Raw genomic sequence first — 22,548 nt, forward strand, 5'->3', positions numbered from 1 at the left:
CCAAGAGCATGGAATGGTCTTCCATCTTTTTGTGTCTTCTTCAAATTCTTTCATGAGTGTTCTGTAGTTCCTCGAGTACAGATCCTTTACCTCTTTGTTTAGGTTTATTCCCAGGTATCTTATGGTTCTTGGTTCTATAGTAAATGGAATCGATTCTCTAATTTCCCTTTCTGTATATTCATTGTTAGTGTATAAGAAAGCCACTGTCACCAGACAACCCTCTGTGTGGGCACCCTTCTCACCTAGCTTGGGCTCCCACACCCAAGGCTGCTTCTCCATGTGGACACCTTCCCCACCCTACTCAGTCTCCAACTTGGAGTCACTGTGACTCCCTTCTCTGCCCCTGATCCCCAATGTTGAGCTTCCCACCTGGCTGTGTCCCACCTACTGGCTCTAGGACTGAATTATCCAGGAAGGAAAGATAAAGGAAGAGGCAAGGAGAGGAGATAGAAGGGGCTGGAGGGGAGGAGAGAAATAGGAAGAATCCTATGCAGCTTCTGATACCAGCTGAAATGGACAAATGCTTTTAGCTGTTCTGTCCAATGAACTGACCAATCAACCATCTCTGATTTGATATTCATTCTTTCAGGATAGTTGGGAGCTAAGGCTGAAACACAAAGAGAAAGCATGTTCCCTGCCTACGAGAACATCAGGGCAGATGAGGTGAAAACATTAAATCAAACCCAACTTTTGTATCAACATGGACAGGACTGGAAGAGATTATGCTGAGTGAAATAAGTCAAGCAGAGAGAGTCAATTGTCATATGGTTTCACTTATTTGTGGAGCATAACAAATAACATGGAGGACATGGGGAGATGGAGAGGAGAAGGGAGTTGGGGGAAATTGGAGGGGAAAATGAGAGACTAAGGACTCTGAAAAACAATCTGAGGGTTCTGAAGGGGCGGGGGGTGGGAGGTTGGGTGAGCCTGGTGGTGGTATTATGGAGGGCACGTATTGCATGGAGCACTGGGTGTGGTGTATAAACAATGAATTCTGGTACACTGAAAAGAAATTTAAAAAATAAAAATAAAAAAAAACTAATCATGTAATACTATGTGCCTCACTCAAGGGTTATTAAAAAAAAACCTGTGCTCTAAAACCTGTAGAATTAAGACATCCAGATGGCCAAAAGACACATGAAAAAGTGCTCAACATCCCTCAGTGTCAGGGGAATAAAAATCAAAACCACAATGAGATACCACCGCAGACCAGTCAGAATGGCTAAGATTAACAAGTCAAGAAATGACAGATGCTGGCCAGGATGCGGGGAAAGGGGAACCCTCCTACACTGTTGGTGGGAATGCAAGCTGGTGCAGCCGTTCTGGAAAACAGCATGGAGGTTCCTCAAAAAGTTGAAAATAGAGCTACCCTATGACCCAGCAATCACACTACTGGGTATTTACCCTAAAGATACAAATGTAGTAATCTGAAGGGGCACCCGAATGTTTATAGCAGCAATGTCCACTATAGCCAAACTATGGAAAGAACCTAGATGTCCATCAACAGATGAATGGATAAAGAATATGTGGCCTATATATACAATGGAATACTATGCAGCCATCAAAAGAAATGAAATCTTGCCATTTGCAATGACGTGGATGGAACTAGAGGGTATTATGCTGAGCGAAATAAGTCAATCAGAGAAAGACAATTATCATATGATTTCCCTGATATGAGGAATTTGAGAGGCAAAGTGAAGGGTTTGGGGGGTAGGGTAGGGAAAAAAATGAAACAAGATGGGATTGGGAGGGAGACAAACCATAAGAGACTCTTAATCTCATAAAACAAACTGAGGGTTGCTGGGGGGAGGGGGTTATGGAGAGGGTGTTTGGGTTATGGACACTGGGGAGGTTATGTGCTATGGTGAGTGCTGTGAAGTGTGCAAGCCTGATGATACACAGACCTGTACCCCTAGGGCAAATAATACATTATATGTTAATTTAAAAAAGACTTTTTTAAACAAAACAAAAAAATAAAACTTGTAGAATTAAACTATGAACAAACTTGCTGAGCCATGGACAAAGTCACAGTGGATTAAATCTCACCTACCTCTAATATATCACTTTGGAAATCTGAACAAGCCCCATCTACTCAGTGACTGTGATGGTCAAAAATATTTAGTCACTGACTCTCACTCATCTGTTCCTCAGATTCTCCATTAGTGCACACAAAGGCATCGGTTAGCATTTTTGTAAAGAGATGATGGACGGGTTCAGTATAATATTTAACGTGGATTATTCAGAATAAGATGTGATATAAATGTCTCTACCACATTCACCAGAATAATTCTTGTTTCCATTAAAGTAGGTTGATAAAATTGTTGAAAGGGGTGCCTGGGTGGCTCAGTGGGTTGAGGCCTCTGCCTTCAGCTCAGGTCATGATCCCCGGGTCCTGAGATTGAGCCGGGACTCTCTGCTCAGCAGGGAGCCTGCTTCCCTTCCTCTCTCTCTGCCTGCCTCTCTGCCTACTTGAGATCTCTGTCAAATAAATAAATAAAAATCTTAAAAAAAATTGTTGAGAAAGTTTTATTCTTGATCAGGGGAACAGATGGTACTAACTGGGGGTAGTCGGTGTAAATCAGACAGGCTGAGTCTACATCTCTGGTATTTATTGGTCACCTCCTTTGCTCTCTGCAATAGAGAATGCTCCACACAGACACCCAAAAAGATAAGTGAATGTATGGAAGCCCTAGTCATCTGTCACGGGCAGTAGATGCAGGCCATCTTCATTTCTGGGTTTTACTCACAAAAGAAATTGAGGTCTCTGGTGATCTGGGATACAGATTCTTGAAGAACAAAGGGGAAGTCCTTAGGAAAATCAGGCTCTACTCACACTCCCATCTCTTGGCTCAACCTTGAGAACAACGGGTTTTTCTGGTCGAATTAACCCATAAGAACTTAATTTCAGGGGGATCTGCAAGAGTTAAACAAGGATTTGACAACCAGGAATGAAGCCCTGGCAATGACAGATTCAAAGCAGGTAAGACACATGAAGGACAAAAATGTATTACAAACACAGAAATATGCTGTTTATCATCATCTATCTCTGATTCTTTAAAATCACCCTGTAAACTCTCAAGACTAGAGCATGGAAGTATTCATCCATCAGCCATTCAACAGAATATCTACTGAATATTTACTGTGTACCAGGCTGGGGACAAACTCATGTTGGCTTGTGTTCTGTTTTGATTTACATTTTTAAGTACATAAGGAATAGCATGGAGGACGTTAAGAGAAGGGAAAATGAAGGCAGGGGGGGAAATCGGAGGGCGAGATGAACCATGAGAGAGTATGGACTCTGAGAAACAAACTGAGGGTTTTAGAGGGTTAGGGGTAGGGGGATGGGTTAGTCTGGTGATGGGTATTAAGGAGGGCACATATTGCATGGAGCACTGAGTGTTATACGCAAACAATGAATCATGGAACACTACATCAAAAACTAATGAAGTACTGAATGGTAACTAATATAACATAATAAAAAATAAATAAATAGGGGTGCCTGGGTGGCTCAGTCATTAGGTGCCTGCCTTCAGCTCAGGTCATGATCCCAGGGTCCTGGGATAGAGCCCTGTGTCGGGCTCCCTGCTCAGCGGGAAACCTGCTTCTCCTTCTCCCACTCCCCCAGTTTCTGTTCCCTCTCTTGCTGTGTCTCTTTCTGTCAAATAAATGAATAAAATCTTTAAAAACATAAAATAAAAATAAATTTTAAGTAAAAAGGATAAGTGTTTAACATTTAAAAGGTTTCTTAGCCATTATGGCAAGCAATTTTCAAAAGTGATAGTGCTAAATTGTGTATGTTAAAGTTTGCAAGGTCATCCTAAGTGGGTATTATGTATTTTATTCTATGGCCATCTCCCCTTCTAAAGATAATTTCACCTCTCCTGGTGGAACCATTCATTCATGATGGCAGACTGGGATAGAAAAGAAGAATAGCTAGACTGGAGCCAGGCTTGCAGAAGGTGGGGCCACGTACCCAGGATGGCCTGGACCCTGGGAGTCCTTCACTTCTGGCAGACATGCTTCACAACACTGATTCTCAACACTGTTTGCACTTTTAAAACCACACTCTGTGTGAATTATGTTAGAATTTCTGATATGGGGGCACCTGGGTGACTCAGTCTGTTAAGCCTCTGCCTTGGGCTCAGGTCATGGTCTTGGAGTCCTGGGATGGAACCCTGTGTCAGGCTCCCGGCTCAGTGGGGAGTCTGCTTCTCCCTTCTACCCTTCTCCCCCTGCTTGTGCTCTCTCTCTTTTTATTTCAAATAAATAAATAAAATCTTAAAAAAAAAAGAATTTCTGAGACGACTTGGGCCTCAGGATTTTGAACAAATCCACTGATTCCAGTGTATAACCAGGGGTTGAGAACCATAGTCTCGAGAGTACCTATAAACTGTGGTGGAGAAGAGCATTATTCAAAAGTTATGTCGCAGTAATCACTGCACATCATGATTGTATACATGTTTCCTTCCTTTCTGTGGACTTGAAAGAAACTTAATACTTTGCTGAAGTTCATAGATCCATGCATAATGATGTCACACAAACTGCATTGACTAGATGACCCTTACAGCTGGGTGGTCATAAACCATAGACATGACAATCAGGACCTGAAGGACCCTTAGAAGTTCACAAGTGCTCCAAATAGATTCTTTGGGAAATAGGACAAATTATTAAGGATAAATGAGCCCTTTCTCTCACAGACACAGACACAGACACACACACCCACGCCCATCTTTTGGTTTAAGAAACACAATAAAACACTAGTTAAGCAGAAAGTCATCTCTCTGACCTGTGTTTCTTTACAAGGTTTGAAGGAGAAGTTCTGCAGGACTCTGACAAGGGCAAGTTTCATGTTCATGATCACAAACCTCATCCCAAGGCAGTTTCGGGGTCCAGTTCCAAAAGGCAGGTATGTATAAGGATTTATGCTGTCCTTGTTCTTCATGCTGAACCTGGTTCCACAATACAAGTTGGAAACAAGTTAGGAAACATAAAAACCACAAGAGCTACATATTGGGGGTTCTCAACCAGGAGTATATAAGAAACTTTGATGGGCTGGTTACTATAATCCAGCTATGCTTATTTTGCTGTGACAACTATAAGCTACAGGTCGTTGGATACCCCCATCCCCTATGGGAGCATTCAGTCTTGTTGAGGAGATGAGACAAATGTTGTTGAAACAAACTTTATTTTAAATACTGGGATTATATTCAGGGTAGTGAGTAGTTCATACTCTGAAAGGTGAGCAGGATATGAGTCTGATTGAAGGAAAGGTAGGATCCTGCATCCACTGACTTATACTGGTTACATACCCATGGACAAAGGAAGCAGGAGAGATGCTTTCCATGATTTGCATTGTTAATTTTCCCTTTACTTCCCTGCCCTCTCCACTGGCACTCCCCAACCACTTGCACAGAATAGCATGCTAGATTATTTACATGAGCACATAATGCTACTCCACTCTATCCATACTCATGGTTATGTATAACCAGTACAATCACTGAATTCTTCTCTATCTGTTCCATGAGGTTATAAATTCCTTGAAGGTTAGACTTACATTTTATTCAAGACTCATTCCTCAATATTTATATTAAGGAAAAATGTGGATTTGGGGAAAGTAATAATGGCATTCTCAGTAGGCATTTTTAAAAACTCCGTATATTGTGAAGAACATACTGGAATGTTTACAGATCATGAGCCTTAAAATTACATGCTAATCAGACAAGGAATTGCAATGGTGTGTGGATGGGGCAGCTGACATGGGTTAGTGGTTGTTGGGCAGGTGATGGGCACATATAGATGCATTAGAAGTATTTCTTAGCATATGATTGTGCATGTGTTAAAAATTCTCCATAATAGGCATTTTTAAAAGATTTTATTTATTTATTTGACAGAGAGAGAGAGAGATCACAAGTAGGCAGAGAGGTAGGCAGAGAGAGGGGGAAGCAGGCTCCCCACTGAGCAGAGAGCCTGATGCGAGGCTCGATCCCAGGACCCTGAGACCATGACCTGAGCCAAAGGCAGAGAGACTTAACCCACTGAGCCACCCAGGCACCCCCATAATAGGCATTTTTAATATGTGGATCTTGCACTGCCTGGCAGAGTCCCTAACACACATACATGAGCACTTTCTTTCATAACTGAATGAATCATGATGAAGTACACTTCAAAAAGAAGTGGTCTCTGGTTTCTGTTCAAGAAGGTATAGGACCAGGGATTGCTGAGCTTGTGAGAACCACCAGGGCTTCTGGACTAGAAAACAGATGACTTGGTCAATTCTGACTTCTTTCAGCAAGTACTATGTATAGATGTGATTTTAGCACTAAGGACACCATGCAACAGGACAAGAGCTCTGCCATCAGGGAGCTTAGAGTCAGGGGCTGAAAGTCTAGATCCCTAAAAGCTTCACTCCAAATTTTGTCATCAATAAAATAAACCAACTTTTGCAGAATTCAAACTGTGCCTAAAGCCAGACTCTGCTCTGAATTCCCAGAAGAGAAAGCTCAAGACGCCTTCAAGGAGGATGTTTCAGACAGCTAGAGAGCAGACTTTTCAGATGACTTTGCTTTGGACGAGCCCCAGATACCAACAAAGGTGGGAGCTGGCACAGGACCGCAGCCACCAACAGCACAGGACCCGTGTGCACCTATGTCCTCTTGAGGCTGCTCCTCCTGTGGATGAGAACTCTCAGGTCCACAGCCTTTGCTCTCCCACTATGGCTAGCAGAAGAGTGGCCAAGGTTCACAAACATGGAATGGGGGATGTAAGGGTGAATTCAAAGAGCTAAAGGGGACCAAAAAACTTAAAGGAAAAGAAAAGACCTATTTCCTTCAATAAGATGGCGGCTAAGTAAATTATGAAATATGCATATAATCACAAACACAAATATAGTATGTTGTTATAGTTTAATGTGACATTAAGTAAGTCATTCAAAAAATGTAATGCCATTATAATTTTTAGTAGTCAATATACGCATAGTAAAATGCCCACAAGGACATACATATCATTATTAATAATCTTGATATATTGGGATTGAGGATGACTTTAATATTCTTTTTTAGGGTCTACAGTTTATAAAATTTGACAATAATGATCATTTTGCAATAAGAAAATTACTTCTAAAAATAAAAAGATGTACAAGTAAATAATTATACAACCACACAATTGTCATCTATACTAAGAAAATATCACAATATCCTTCAATATGAGGGTGGGTTCCCTGTACCTTTCAGGATGGAACTCCTCAGGCTCTGGCCAGAGATCCTGGTCTCGGTGAAGAGAAAAGGTTGGCACTATCACCAATATCCCTTTGGGAATGAAGACACCACTGATTTCCACATCTTTCTTACAGGCCCTCTCAAGTCTCCCAGCGATTGGGTACAATCTGAGACTTTCACTCAATACCATGTCCAGATACTCCATCTGTACAAGGGCATCGTAAGTGGGCAGTGTCTGGAACGAAAGAAACAGATTTTCACAAATTAAGATTTGGGATCCATTTCAACTCAGTCAGTGCACTACTACTGGAGTGTTAGAAAAGAACACTTAAAAATCATTTGTTTTGGTAACAGCCATTTATGGGCATTTTAATGTCTACCATGTCCTTTGACTTGCTCAATGGCCCACTGACTTATATGCAGTAGTAACAATTAGAAGAGATTGCTAGGACAATCCTCTAAACAGGGCCTGACATCCTTTCCACTACCAAGTAGTGGTATTTCTTCCTCATATGAACAAAAGTGACTAATATACTATTACACTTAATCTTAAGTGAAATATGTTGAAGTCACTGTTTCCTTTCAAAACAGGGGACTCACATCTCTGGAACCTCTTTACTTTTTATACCCAAGCAACTGTGTGAAGCAGAGAGTCACTCCTATCCTCTACTAAACCCATGTTGGACATGCACATGTGGGTTAGAAGTAAACTTTTGCTGTGAAAACCCACTAGATTTGAGCGTTAATCTTACTGGTTACTGAGACACAACTGAGCCTATCTTGACTCCCTCTTCCAGCAGGACCCCCTTACCTTATTGGGGAAAGTCGCATCAATCTCCTTCTGCAGTTTCTGTTGAACATCAGGATGCGTGGCCAATTCATACATAAGGAGGGAAAGAGAAGTACTAGTGGTCTCGTAGCCAGCAAAAATAAAGATAATAGACTGGGCCACAAGCTCCAGATCAGAAAGAGCTAAAAGGAGGGGAAAGGCATTTTAGCTAAAACAGGTGAATATGAAACATCACAGGTTAGATGATGACAAATGCATTTGAAACCCTCAAATCCCTGGTGGAATATGTAAAAGCAATTCAGAATCAAACGTAGAGTGGTTTGACTCTAATGTCTATCTTGTAGAGCCAGAAAGAGGCAAAGGTTGTCTTGATCTGGTTATTCCAAAGGTTCATAATATTCTTAGACATCTGTTACTGGTTATGCCACCCTCCCCACAAACAATTGTGAGTAAATTTCAGGAGATGGTATTTCTGTCTAACATACACGGAGTTATCGATATTGTCTTTTAGAGAATTGTAAAACTACTTCTGCCCTAAGTAACATGGGCTAACATCCTCCCCCCAAGAAAAATATAATCTCTTCCAGCTAAAATACAGCTTAATTTTTTTGAGAGTACGCAATGCTAAGGCTAATTATCAGGAAAATTGAATGATATTTCATCTAAACATTATTTGCAGGAATTTAAGTGGACGATATTGGGTTACAGATAAACTCTTGCTATCCAAGTGTGGTCCATGGACTAGCAGCATCTGTAGCACCTGAGATCTTATTAGAAATGCAGAATCTCAAACCTTACCCTAGAACTATGGAATAAAAATCTGAGCTTCCTGAGATGTGATTTGTGCATCCAACCTAGCTTGAGAAGCATGGATTATACATTTGAGAGGTTTCAGGTAAGAGAAGCCCTGGGGCACATTCTTCACATGGATGATCTCAAATAATGTATAGAAACTATGACACAGACAAAATGCTAGAAGACTGGTGAATGATGTTAGTCTAATCAACTGCATAAGATAGCAAAAAACCAATGATAAATGGGAGGACATGGGCTGGCATGAATTATAGACAAACAGAATCTAGTGAGTGGAATTAGCAATGCCTTTTCAGTCATGGCCTGAAGGTCACCTTCCTTAGTAAATGGCCCCACTCTGAGTATAAGCTGGCCTCCTTTTTGACTTTCTTGTGGTAGAAACTAAGCATGGTCATACTCATCTATTTGATCAGAACAGGATTAGAAAATATGTAAGGCACTGAAATTAACATGGTACTTGTCACAGACATGAAATTCTCAAGTAAAAATAATAAAAATGAGTGTAAGAAAAGTCTACAGAATTCTGATTTTGCAGTCATACTTTCTGTGATGCTGCTTTGGATAAATTCATCTATCAAAGTCTTTCCCCCAACTGCCATGAACCCCATGTTAATCACATTTTGTAGCTCCTGCTGCCTGATATGGTAGCCACTTACCAGATGTGCTATTTATATTTAAATATTAACTAATTACATTTAAAACAATATACAGTTTAGTTATCCAGTGACACTAGCCACATGTCAAGTGTTCAATTAACCACATGTGTGTAGTGGTTCTGTATTGAACTGGGCATATATAGAATATTTTCTGTATCACAGAAAATAGTAGAACTAGATAGATAGATGATAGATAGATAGATAAAAGTAAATGTATACATATGTATGCATATATTTTACTGGTGTGATGGAGTAAACCCATCCTTATTCTCTAGAATCAATTGTCAAATATTCAAGAATTTTGGGAGATGGTTGTCCAATCATATTTAGCCTGAAATTAACCATGATGGGAATATTTCTGTCATAGAAGCAAACTATAAATCAAGGCTCTTTTTTTCTTTCAGATTCAGAGACCATTATCACATCACTGGTGATGGATAGATATAGAAATGTTTACATGTATCAGTGCTGTGTAAATATATTTGATATTCTTAATTTGGCCCACTGAGAGGAAATAGAAGCAAAGAAACTTTATAGCAGTGAGCACTCCTAGATCCCAGATTTTGGTTCCTAAATACCATTTCTCACTGAAAGGAAACAAAGCTTCTGGAGAAGCAGCTAATTCCAGGGCTCATCAAGAGAAAGAGAAGAGAAACCAGGAATGTCTTACACTAGAATGGAAGAAAATGCTTGAGAAGTAATATGGGAAAATAAATGGAATACTCTGTCCTATAATGGTGGATAGACCATTATACCTTGCCAAAACTCACAGAATGTACAACATCAAGGGTGAACTGTAATGTAAACTATGGATTTTGAGTGGTAATAATGTGTCATTGTAGGGACATTGATTGTAATAAATGTATGACATGGTGAGGATTTTGACAGTGGGGGGATGCTGTGTGTAGGTGGGGCAGGAGGAATATGGGATATCTCTGTGTCTTTCGCTAACTTTTGCAGTGAACCTAAAATGGCTATAAAAAATGTCTAAAAATAAGTCTATTGAAACATTAAGAAAGAGGAAGAAAAAAAATAACAGGGAGCCCACTTGAAAGGGCTTCCAGAAGACAAATCTGAGACAATTGAGGATCTAAATAAAGAATGATATAAGAGGGGCGCCTGGGTGGCTCAGTGGGTTAAAGCCTCTGCCTTCGGCTCAGGTCATGATTCCGGGGTCTTGGGATCGAGCCCCGCATTGGGCTTTCTGCTCAGCAGGGAGCCTGCTTCCTCCCTTCTCTCTCTCTGCCTGCCCTTCTGCCTACTTGTGATCTGTCAAATAAAATCTTTAAAAAAAGAATGATGTAAGAGACTAAGCTAGTAATATTTGAAATCATATTGTCATTAATTAATTATTAATTAATTACAGAGAGAGAATGAAAAACTCCTTCACAATGGACAATCACTTATCAAAGTGGGAGAATTGATGGGATTAGAAAGTCACCATTTTGGAGCCATCATAGTAATAATTGTTTCAAATTCCATCCATGGACAATAAAAGCAGTAGGTGAAAGTTTGAAGAGAAACAGCATTTACACAGTTGAAAAGGCATCTTGCACCAGTTCTTAATTACAAAAGGAAAAGTAAAACTTTACAGTACATTAAGCCAGTGAATACAATTTTAACCAAATGTTCCAGGTCACCATCACTGGGGTCATGTGTCTTCTGCTGTGATGAAGCCTTGTTGTGAATTTCCAGTTTCAAATTCACTGGTCTGACTTAGGCCAGGTGATTGACATGGAAAATAAGCTCCCAGAGGTTCTGATGCAGGTGATCCATGAACCACTGACTTCCTTGTCTATGGTGGCCCTTAAGGTTTTGAACAAACTTATTGCTGGGTGCTTCTGGAAGGTGCTTCTACTACCATTTGTACCTGAACTTGTGTCTTTCTTCAATTTGCAGAAATTCCATCTGCTAAAAATCTTACTCCACATCTCAGAACCTTGCATCAGAAACTCTCCATCACTGGCTCTCTGAAGCTCTCATTACTTACCTTTGTGGGTATTCACTTCTTTAGAATTCTGGGAGTTAATCATCAGTTGGAGTAAATCCACTCGGTGCTACAAGCAGAAAGAATAGTTTCAACAACAAAACATCACTCGTGGAAGTCAGAAATAAATTAGGGATGCAGGACTTAGCTTTTTTCCTGAGAATATGGTCCCTTTAAGTCCAGAAGTCTGACTTGCCAGTGGCAAAAGCATGCAGCTACAAATCTTGCAGCAGGATGTTTTCCTGACAGGAATCCAGCTATTGGTCCCACTGCTTTTTGGTTCTTTCTCTCTTGATCCTGAGTTTCTCTGGATTTTGAACACAACTTTCTGACCAAAGTGTTGCATACTCCCTCTCCTGTCATGCTTGCTAACTCAGGGGAAAGTCCCTGATTTCGGTCCTTTTTTCCCCCTCCAGCCTTAATTCTTAATGAATGGTTACATAGACCAATTTCCTGGTCTTTGCAGAATCCATGGGCAGCTTCTGTGTCAACATCTTCCAATGCCTCACCCTTCCAGAGTTCTGCACAATTTTCAGTGACATTCTGGGGTACCCAGCCCTGTCTCACTGGGAGACACACATCTTTGTGCTGGTTGCCAGACCTCAGGAAGGTGAAGCTGGCTCAACTTGCATCTTCAGTGCCCAGAGAAGACTCCTGCCCACTCCAGACTATGACAGCCTCAAATTTAACACAGACTATCTTCCAGAAGAGGCCTCATAGGACCTTCCCCTGGAGAATGTGTAAAATAAGAGGCTTAGAATTAAAGGGATTCTTTGCCAATATAACATCTGGGGATGTTATACTATCAGAAAAATGATTTTTACACAGTAATTTTTACCCTTTGATAATTTATTGAAGAGAAATCTCATGCAGGGACACACTATGTTCCACCTTTATTATTAAATCTTAAACATTGAATCTTAGACTCATTTTCTTATCTCCTTTCCTGAATTCCACCTTCTTCATCCTCTCTAAAATGTTAGAAGTCTCCTGCTCTAAATCCTACAGTTCTCTACATACTGTAGAAATATACATAGAAGTGTACACATGATATGTATACAACTAAATAAGAGATCAAAAGTAAACACACACATGTAATCACCACCATAGTTACCTTTTGTTTATCTTTTAGGCGACTTTCCTTCATTCTTTTTATAGATTTTGTGAAAAAATCAGTAACTTTTTTTGGGAAATAGCCAGATATTTAATATTTCATAAACTGGAGTAAGGAATGGAAAGAGTACTGTAAGGAAAAAGAACAATGGAAATCACAGTGAAAATGCAAAATTTACCCAGAGCAATTATAATTTGGACTATAACAGAAAAGTAAAAGACACCAGGAGTCGTTGAAGCTGGGAGTCATTCCCTCTATCAACTTTACTTGAAATTTCAAGCCAGTGGCTGAGCAGAGAAAGTCACAAGTAGGTGCCACCACTAGAGCAGTGAGATCAGTGTCCCCAGTCACATCTTTGGGTAACCAAAGCAACAGGATTACATTCCCAGATCTCTTAGCCTTTTAATTTTGGACTAGAGTCTCTTTGGATATACCAGACCATAAGATGTTACTTTAATTATCATGCTATTTAAGAAGGTGTTGTCAGAATGCAAATAATACATAGCATGCCCTTCAACTGCAAAGGGATAAAATTAGAAATTGAGAATACAAACATTGGATTTCGTAAATATGTGGAAATTAAATATTATAGTCCTGTATAGACAGTGGCCAAAGAAGAAATAAAAAGGGCACTTAGGGATTACTTAGAGATTACAAAAATGAAGAAACTATATACAAAAGCTCATGGGATAAGAAAAAGCAGTGACTAGGAAGAAATTTCTCATTATATATGCCTACATTTTAAAAATTATTTATTTAGTTAGATAGTCACCATACAGTACTTCATCAGTTTTTCATGTAGTGTTCCACGGTTCATTGTTTGCATATAACACCCAGTGTTCCATGCAATACGTGCCCTCCTTAATACCCATCACCAGGCTAACCCATCCCCCAACCTCCACCCCTCTAAAACCCTCAGATTGTTTTCCAGAGTCCATAGTCTTTCACGGTTCATCTCCCCATCTGATTTCCCACCTGCTTCATTTTTCCCTTCCTTCTCCTAATGTCCTCCATGTTATTCCTTATGTTCCACAAATAAGTGAAACCACATGATAATTGTCTTTCTCTGTTTAACCTATTTCACTTAGCACAATCTCCTCCAGTACCATCTATGTTGATGCAAATGGGGGTATTCATCCTTTCTGATGGCTGAGTAATATTCCATTGTATATATGGACTACATCTTCTTTATCTACTCATCTGTTGAAGGGCATCTCCGCTCCTTCCACAGTTTGGCTATTGTGGGCATTGCTGCTATGAACATTGGGGTGCATGTGCCCCTTCTTATCACTACATCTTTATCTTTGGGGTAAATACCCAGTAATGCAATTACTGGATCATAAGGTAGCTCTATTTTTAACTTTTTGAGGAACCTCTATACTCTTTTTAAAGTGGCTGTACCAACTTGCATTCCCACCAATATATTTATGTCTACATTTAAAAGAACTAAGATCTTGGGGCATTTATCTGGCTCAGTTGGTAGAATGTGCATTCTTGACCTTGGAGATGTGAGTTCAAGCTCCCTGTTGGGTGTAGAGATGACTTAAAAATTAAAATATAATTATAATAATAAGAATAATAATAATGGCCAAGATCTCAAATCAATGACCCAATTTTTTGGTTATAAACAAGCTGGAAAAACAAGAGGAAACTAAACCCAAAGCAAGAAGGAGGAAACACACAATAGAGACAAGAGCAGAAACTTATGATATATAGAATAAAAAACAATAGAAAAATCAATGAAAGCAAAACTGCTTCTTTTAAAAGACCTTTAGATAGATTGACTAAACAAAGAGGAGAAATGAATCAAATTACTATCATCAGAAATGAAAGGGAAGGTTACTGCTGACATTCAAAATTTAAAAAGAATATAAAGAAATACCATGAACAACTGTATGCTAATAAATTAGATAACTTAGATGAAACAGAAAAATCCTAGAAAACACAAACTAGAAAGTGACATCAAAAAACAACAACAACGGGGCACCTGGATGGCTCAGTCAGTTGAATGGTTGCCTTTAGCTCAGGTCACAATCCCAGGGTTCTGGGATCAAGCCCCATGTTGGTCTCCCTACTCGGCAGGGAGCCTGCTTCTCCTTTTCCCCTGCTTGTGTGAGTGCGATCTCTCTCTCAAATAAATAAATAAAATCTTTAAAAAACAAAAACAATTAAAAAACTAGGCAATCTGAAAGATAAATAAAAATATTGAGTTAGTAGTGAAGAAATGACCCACAAAAAGAAGTTCAGCTCCAGATGGCTTCACAGGTATGTTCTAGCAAATATTTACAGTAGAATCACCAGCAATTTTGCACAAATTCTTCCAACAAATAGAATAGGTATGAACACTTCCAAACTCATTCTGTGGGACCAGTATTACCCTTGATACTAAAACCAGACAAAGATATCACAGAAAAAGAAAACTACAGACCAATGTATCTTATGATATGTCATTTTATGACATCACAAATCCTCAACAAAATACAAGCAAAATAAAACTAGCAACATATCAAAGAAAGATGTACCATAACTAAGAGGAGTTTAACTCAGTGATTTAGGGTATATAATACAGTATAACAACAACAACAATCACAACCACAACAACGCATGGTCATCTCAATAGATCCAGAAAAAAGTATTTGACAAAACTCCAATACCATGTAGTAATAAAAATACCCAACAAACTAGGAATGGAAAAGAATATCCTCAACCTGATAAAGGTCCTCTATAAAAAACTCACAGCTTAATACCACACTTAACAGATATAGACTGGACACTTTCCACTAAGAATAAACAAAACAAGGATTTTGTTTCTATTGCCACTCCTATTCATTATTGTACTAGAAGTTCTAGCCAGGAAAGCTGGGCAAAAGCAAACAAACAAAAAACCCAAAAGCTAATCATAGAGGAAATAAAGAAGCAAAAGCATCTTTATTATCATTTAACATGATGTTGTACATAAAAAATCTGAAGGAATGCTTTAAGAGTCTACTGGAACTGGGGCACCTGGGTGGCTCAGTGGGTTAAAGCCTCTGCCTTTGGCTCAGGTCATGATCCTGGGGTCCTAGGATCGAGTCCCGCCTCGGGTTCTCTACTCAGCAGGGAGCCTGCTTCCCCCTCTCTCTCTGTCTGCCTCTGCCTACTTGTGATCTCTCTCTGTCATATAAATAATAAAATCTTAAAAAAAGAGAGTCTACTAGAACTAATAAATCAGTTTACCAAGGTTTTCAGGATACAAGATTAACATACAAAATCAGTTATATTTCTATACTCTGCAATAGAAAAATCCAAAAACAAAATTGGAGTGTAATTCCATTTACAATAACATCAAGAACAGAATATTTAAGAATAGCTTTAACACACTGGGTGTGGTGCATAAACAATGAATTCTGGTGCATCGAAAAGAAATTAAAAAAATAAAAAATTTAAAAAAGAAATAGCTTTAACAAAAGAAGCACAAAACTTATACTCTAAAACCCACAAATTTTGTTGGAATAAAATAAGACAAAAACAGAGGGAGACAAACCATAAGAGACTTTTAACATAGGAAACAAACTGAGCGTTGCTGGAGGGGAAGTGGGTGTGAGGATGGGGTAACTGGGTGATGGGGATTAAGAAGGGCACTTGATGTAGTGAGTACTTGGTGTTATACACAACTGATGAACCACTAAATTCTAGCTCTGGAACTAATAATACACTATATGTTAATTAAATTGAATTTAAGTTAAAAAATTTAAAAAACTTTTTAAAAAAAGATTTTATTATTTATTTGACAGAGAGGGGAGAGAGAGAAAGTGAGTGCACAAGTGGGGGGAGTGGGAGAGGAAGAAGCAGGCTCTCATGCTGAGCAGAGAGCCCAATTCGGGGTTCCATCCCAGGACCCTGTGATCATAACTCGAGCCAAAGGCAGGCGCCCAACAGACTGAGCCACCAGGCACTCCTTTAAAAAGCTTTTTAAAGAAATAAAGAAGATCTATATAAATGGAAAAACATTCAGTGATCCTGGATTATGACTTAACATTGTCAAGATGGCAGTATTTGTCAAACTGATCTACAGATTAATGCATTTCTTATCCAAATCCTAGCTGACTTTTTTGTAGAAACTGGCATACTGAATTTTAAATTTATATGGAATTGTAAGGGACCCGGAATAGTCAAAACAATCTTGGGGAAAAAAAGGATAAAGTTGTAAACTTCAGATTTCCAGTTTTAAAACTTAACATGAAGCTATAATAATCAAGACAATGTGGTACAAGCATAAGGATAGACATATAGATCAAAGGAATGGAATTTAGGGTCCAAAATGATACCCATGTGTTCATAGTCAACTGATTTTGCTAAGGTTTCTAAGACCATTCAATGAAGAAAAAATAGTCTTTTTTAATCAATGGTGCTGGGACAAAAAAAAAAAAGTGAAGTTGGACTCTTACCTAATACAACATATAAAAATAAATTCAAAATGGATTAAAGACCCAAATCTAAAAGTAAAACTTTATAACCCTTAGGAGAAAACCAAGGTATAAATTTTTTTTATTTACTATTTTTGTTTTTATTATTTAAACGTTTATCTTGTGCTGTTGTTGTTGTTTAATTAATTTATTTATTTTTTAAAATAAACATATAATGTATTTTTATCCCCAGGGTTACAGGTCTGTGAATCGCCAGGTTTACACATTCACAGCACTTATCATAGCACATACCCTCCCCAATGTCCATATCCCCACTACCCTCTCCATCCCCACCCCCCCCAGCAACCCTCAGTCTGTTTTTTGAGATTGAGTCTCCCAATCCCATCTTCTTTCATTTATTCTTTTCCTAGCCCCCAACCCCCCCACATTGCATCTCCACTTCCTCATATAAGGGAGATCATATGATAGTTGTCTTTCTCCAACTGACTCATTTCACTAAGCACAATACCCTCTAGTTCCATCCACGTCGTCGCAAATGTCAAGATTTCATTTCTTTTGATGGCTGCATAGTATTCCATTGTGTATATATACCACATCTTCTTTATCCATTCATCTGTTGATGGACATCTAGGTTCTTTCCATAGTTTGGCTATTGTGGACATTGCTGCTATAAACATTCGGGTTCACGTGCCCCTTCAGAGCACCACGTTTGTATCTTTAGGATATATACCCAGTAGTGCAATCGCTGGGTCATAGGGTAGCTCTATTTTCAGTTTTTTGAGGAACCTCCACACTGTTTTCCAGAGTGGTTGCACCAGCTTGCATTCCCACCAACAGTGTAGGAGGGTTCCCTTCTCTCTGCATCCTGGCCAGCATCTGTCATTTCTTACTTGTTAATTTTAGCCATTCTGACTGGTGTGAGGTGGTATCTCATTGTGGTTTTGATTTGTATTTCCCCGATGCCAAGTGATGTGGAGCACTTTTTCATGTGTCTGTTGGCCACCTGGATGTCTTCTTTGCAGAAATGTCTGTTCATGTCCTCTGCACATTTCTTAATTGGATTATTTGTTCTTTGGGTGTTGAGTTTGCTAAGTCCTTTAGGGATTTTGAATACTAGCCCTTTATCTGATATGTTGTTTGCAAATATCTTCTCCCATTCTGGTAGTTGTCTTTTGGTTTTGTTAACTGTTTCCTTAGCTGTGCAGAAGCTTTTCATCTTGATGAAGTCCCAGCAGTTCATTTTTTCCCATGCTTCCCTTGCCTTTGGCAATGTTCCTAGAAAGAAGTTGCTGCAGCTGAGGTCAAAGAGGTTGTTGCCTGTGTTCTCCTCAAGGATTTTGATGGATTCCTTTCTCACATTGAGGTCCTTCATCCATTTTGAGTCTATTTTTGTGTGTGGTGTAAGGAAATAATCCAATTTCATTTTTCTGCATGTGGCTGTCCAATTTTCCCAGCACCATTTGTTGAAGAGGCTGTCTTTTTTCCATTGGACATTCTTTCCTGCTTTGTTGAAGATTAGTTGACCATTAGTTGACCATAGCCCTATTTCTGGTCTCTTTATTCTGTTCCATTGATCTATGTGTCTGTTTTTGTGCCAGTACAATACTGTCTTGTTGATGACAGCTTTGTAATAGAGCTTGAAGTCTGGAATTGTGATGCCACCAACTTTGGCTTTCTCTTTCAATATTCCTTTGGCTATTCAAGGTCTTTTCTGGTTCCATATAAATTTTAGGATTGTTTGTTCTATTTCTTTGAAAAATATGGATGGGATTTTGATAGGGATTGCATTAAATGTGTAGATTGCTTTAGGTAGAATAGACATTTTCACAATATTTCACAATATTTGTTCTTCCAATCCAGGAGCATGGAACATTTTTCCATTTCTTTGTGTCTTCCTCAATTTCTTTCATGAGTACTTTATAGTTTTCTGAGTATAGATTCTTTGCCTCTTTGGTTAGATTTATTCCTAGGTATCTTACGGTTTTGGGTGCAATTGTAAGTGGGACTGACTCCTTAATTTCTCTTTCTTCTGTCTTGATGTTAGTGTAAAGAAATGTAACTGATTTCTGTGCATTGACTTTATATCCTGACACTTTACTGAATTCCTGTACAAGTTCTAGCAGTTTTGGAGTGGAGCCTTTTGGGTTTTCCACATATAGTATCATATCATCTGCAAAGAGTAATAGTTTGACTTCTTCTTTGCCAATTTGGATGCCTTTAATTTCTTTTTGTTGTCTGATTGCTGAGGCGAGGACTTCTAGTACTATGTTGAACAGCAGTGGTGATAACGGACATCCTTGCCATGTTCCTGACCTTAGTGGAAAAGCTTTCAGTTTTTCTCCATTGAGAATGATATTTGCAGTGGGTTTTTCATAGATGGCTTTGATAATATTGAGGTATGTGCCCTCTATCCCTACACTTTGAAGAGTTTTAATCAGGAAGGGATGCTGCACTTTGTCAAATTCTTTTTCAGCATCTATTGAGAGTATCATATGGTTCTTATTCTTTCTTTTATTAATGTATTGATTGATTTGCAGATGTTGAACCAAACTTGCAGCCCTGGAATAAATCCCATTTGCTCGTGGTGAATAATCCTTTTAATGTAGAGTTGGATCCTATTGGCCAGTATTTTGGTGAGAATTTTCACATCGGTATTCATCAAGGATATTGGTCTGTAATTCTCTTTTTTGATGTGATCCTTGTCTGGTTTTGGGATCAAGGTGATGCTGGCCTCATAAAATGAGTTTGGAAGTTTTCCTTCCATTTCTATGTTTTGGAACAGTTTCAGGAGAATAGGAATTAATTCTTCTTTAAATGTTTGGTAGAATTCCCCTGGGAAGCCGTCTGGCCCTGGACTTTTGTTTGTTTGGAGATTTTTGATGACTGTTTCAATCTCTTTACTGGTTATGGGTCTGTTCATGTTTTCTATTTCTTCCTGGTTCAGTTGTTGTAGTTTATATGTCTCTAGAAATATATCCATTTCTTCCACATTGTCGAATTTGTTGGCGTAGAGTTGCTCATAGTATGTCCTTATAATTGTTTGTATTTCTTTGGTGTTGGTTGTGATCTCTCCTCTTTCATTCATGATTTTATTTATTTGGGTCCTTTCTCTTTTCTTTTTGATAAGTCTGGCCAGGGGTTTATCAATCTTATTAATTCTTTCAAAGAACCAGCTCCTAGTTTCGTTGATTTATTCTATTGTTTTTTTGGTTTCTATTTCACTGATTTCTGCTCTGATCTTTATGATTTTTCTTCTCCTGCTGGGTTTAGGGTTTCTTTCTTGTTCTTTCTCCAGCTCCTTTAGGTGTAGGGTTAGGTTGTGTATTTGAGACCTTTCTTGTTTCTTGAGAAAGGCTTGTACCACTGTATATTTTCCTCTCAGGACTGCCTTTGTTGTGTCCCACAGATTTTGAACCATTGTGTTTTCATTATCATTTGTTTCCATGAATTTTTTCAATTCTTCTTTAATTTCCTGGTTGACCCATTCATTCTTTAGAAGGATGCTGGTTAGTGTCCATGTATTGGGGTTCTTTCCAAATTTCCTCTTGTGATTGAGTTCTAGCTTCAGAGCATTGTGGTCTGAAAATATGCAGGGAATGACCCCAATCTTTTGATACTGGTTGAGACCTGATTTATGACCCAGGATGTGGTCTAATCTGGAGAATGTTCCATGTGCACTAGAGAAGAATGTATATTCTGTTGCTTTGGGATGCAATGTTCTGAATATATCTGTGATGTCCATCTGATCCAGTGTGTCATTTAAGGCCTTTATTTCCTTGTTGATCTTTTGCTTGGATGGTCTGTCCATTTCAGTGAGGGGAGTGTTAAAGTCCCCTACTATTATTGTACTATTGTCGATGTATTTCTTTGATTTTGTTATTAATTGGTTATATAGTTGGCTGCTCCCATGTTAGGGTCATAGATATTTAAAATTGTTAGGTCTTCTTGTTGGACAGATCCTTTGAGTATGATATAGTGTCCTTCCTCATCTCTTATTATAGTCTTTGGCTTAAAATCTAATTTATCTAAGGATTGCCACCCCAGCTTTCTTCTGATGTCCATTAGCATGGTACATTGTTTTCCACCCCCTCACTTTAAATCTGGAGGTGTCTTCGGGTCTAAAATGAGTTTCTTGTAGGCAGCATATCAATGGGTTTTGTTTTTTTATCCATTCTGATACCCTGTGTCTTTGATTGGGGCATTTAGCCCATTAACATTCAGGATAACTATTGAGAGATATGAATTTAGTGCCATTGTATTGCTTGTAAGGTGACTGTTACTATATATTGTCTCTGTTCCTTTCTCATCTACTACTTTTAGGGTCTCTCTTTGCTTAGAGGATCCCTTTCAATATTTCCTGTAGAGCTGGTTTGGTGTTTGCAAATTCTTTCAGTTTTTATTTGTCCTGGAAGCTTTTGATCTCTCCTTCTATTTTCAGTGATAGCCTAGCTGGATACAGTATTCTTGGCTGCATGTTTTTCTCGTTTAGTGCTCTGAATATATCATGCCAGTTCTTTCTGGCCTGCCAGGTCTCTGTGGATAGGTCCACTGCCAATTTAATGTTTTTACCCTTGTATGTTGCAGACTTCTTTTCCCGGGCTGCTTTCAGGATTTTCTCTTTGTCGCTAAGACTTGTAAATTTTACTATCAGGTGATGAGGTGTGGACCTATTTTTATTGATTTTGAGGGGTGTTCTTAGCATCTCCTGGATTTTGATGTTTTTTCCCTTTGCCATATTAGGGAAATTCTCTACAATAATTCTCTCCAATATACCTTCTGCTCCCCTCTCTCTTTCTTCTCCTTCTAGAATCCCAATTATTCTAATGTTGTGTCGTCTTATAGTGTCACTTATCTCTCGAATTCTCTCCTCAGGGTCCAGTATTTGTTTGTCTCTCTTTTGCTCAGCTTCTTTATTCTCTGTCATTTGGTCTTCTATGTCACTAATTCTTTCTTCTGCCTCATTTATCCTAGTAGTAAGAGCTTCCATTTTTTATTGCACTCATTAATAGCTTTTTTGATTTCTGCTTGGTTAGATTTTAGTTCTTTTATTTCTCCAGAAAGGGCTTTTATCTCTCCAGAGAGGGTTTCTCTAATATCTTCTATGCCTTTTTCGAGCCCAGCTAGAACCTTGAGAATAGTCATTCTGAACTCTAGATCTGTCATATTACCAATGTCTGTATTGATTAGTTCCCCAGCCTTCAGGACTGTCTCTTGTTCTTTTTTTGTGTGGTGAGTTTTTCTGCCTTGTCATTTTGATCAGATAAGATTTGCTTTCTCCTCCTCTGAAATTCTGCTGTTCTCCTTTGTGAGTGAAGTTGGTCTTGCCTGGGTTTCTTGCTGATCTTCTTGGAGAGGGGCCTGTTGTAGAGATTCTCAAGTGTCTTTGCCCCAGGCGGAATTGCACCACCCTTACCAGGGGCCGGGCTAAGTAATCCGTTCAAGTTTGCTTTCGGGAGCTTTTGTTCCCTGAGCGCTTTCCATAGAGTTCTGGAGGACGGGAATGAAGATGGCAGTCTCCCAATATCCGGCCTGGAGGAGCTGAGAGCTCGGGTCCCACTCCTCAGTGTG

The 22,548-nt window shown here is 39.0% G+C and overlaps 1 pseudogene; it reads right to left on the bottom strand.

The window, feature by feature from the left end:
* Nucleotides 1-2,811: 2,811 nt before the first annotated feature.
* The window catches only part of LOC116876445, a 60,130-nt pseudogene continuing 40,393 nt past the window's right edge, over nt 2,812-22,548 (bottom strand).

The sequence above is a fragment of the Lontra canadensis genome, unplaced genomic scaffold (assembly GCF_010015895.1).
Source record: "Lontra canadensis isolate GAN:19392208 unplaced genomic scaffold, GSC_riverotter_1.0 scaffold45, whole genome shotgun sequence".
Taxonomy (NCBI): Eukaryota; Metazoa; Chordata; class Mammalia; order Carnivora; family Mustelidae; genus Lontra; species Lontra canadensis.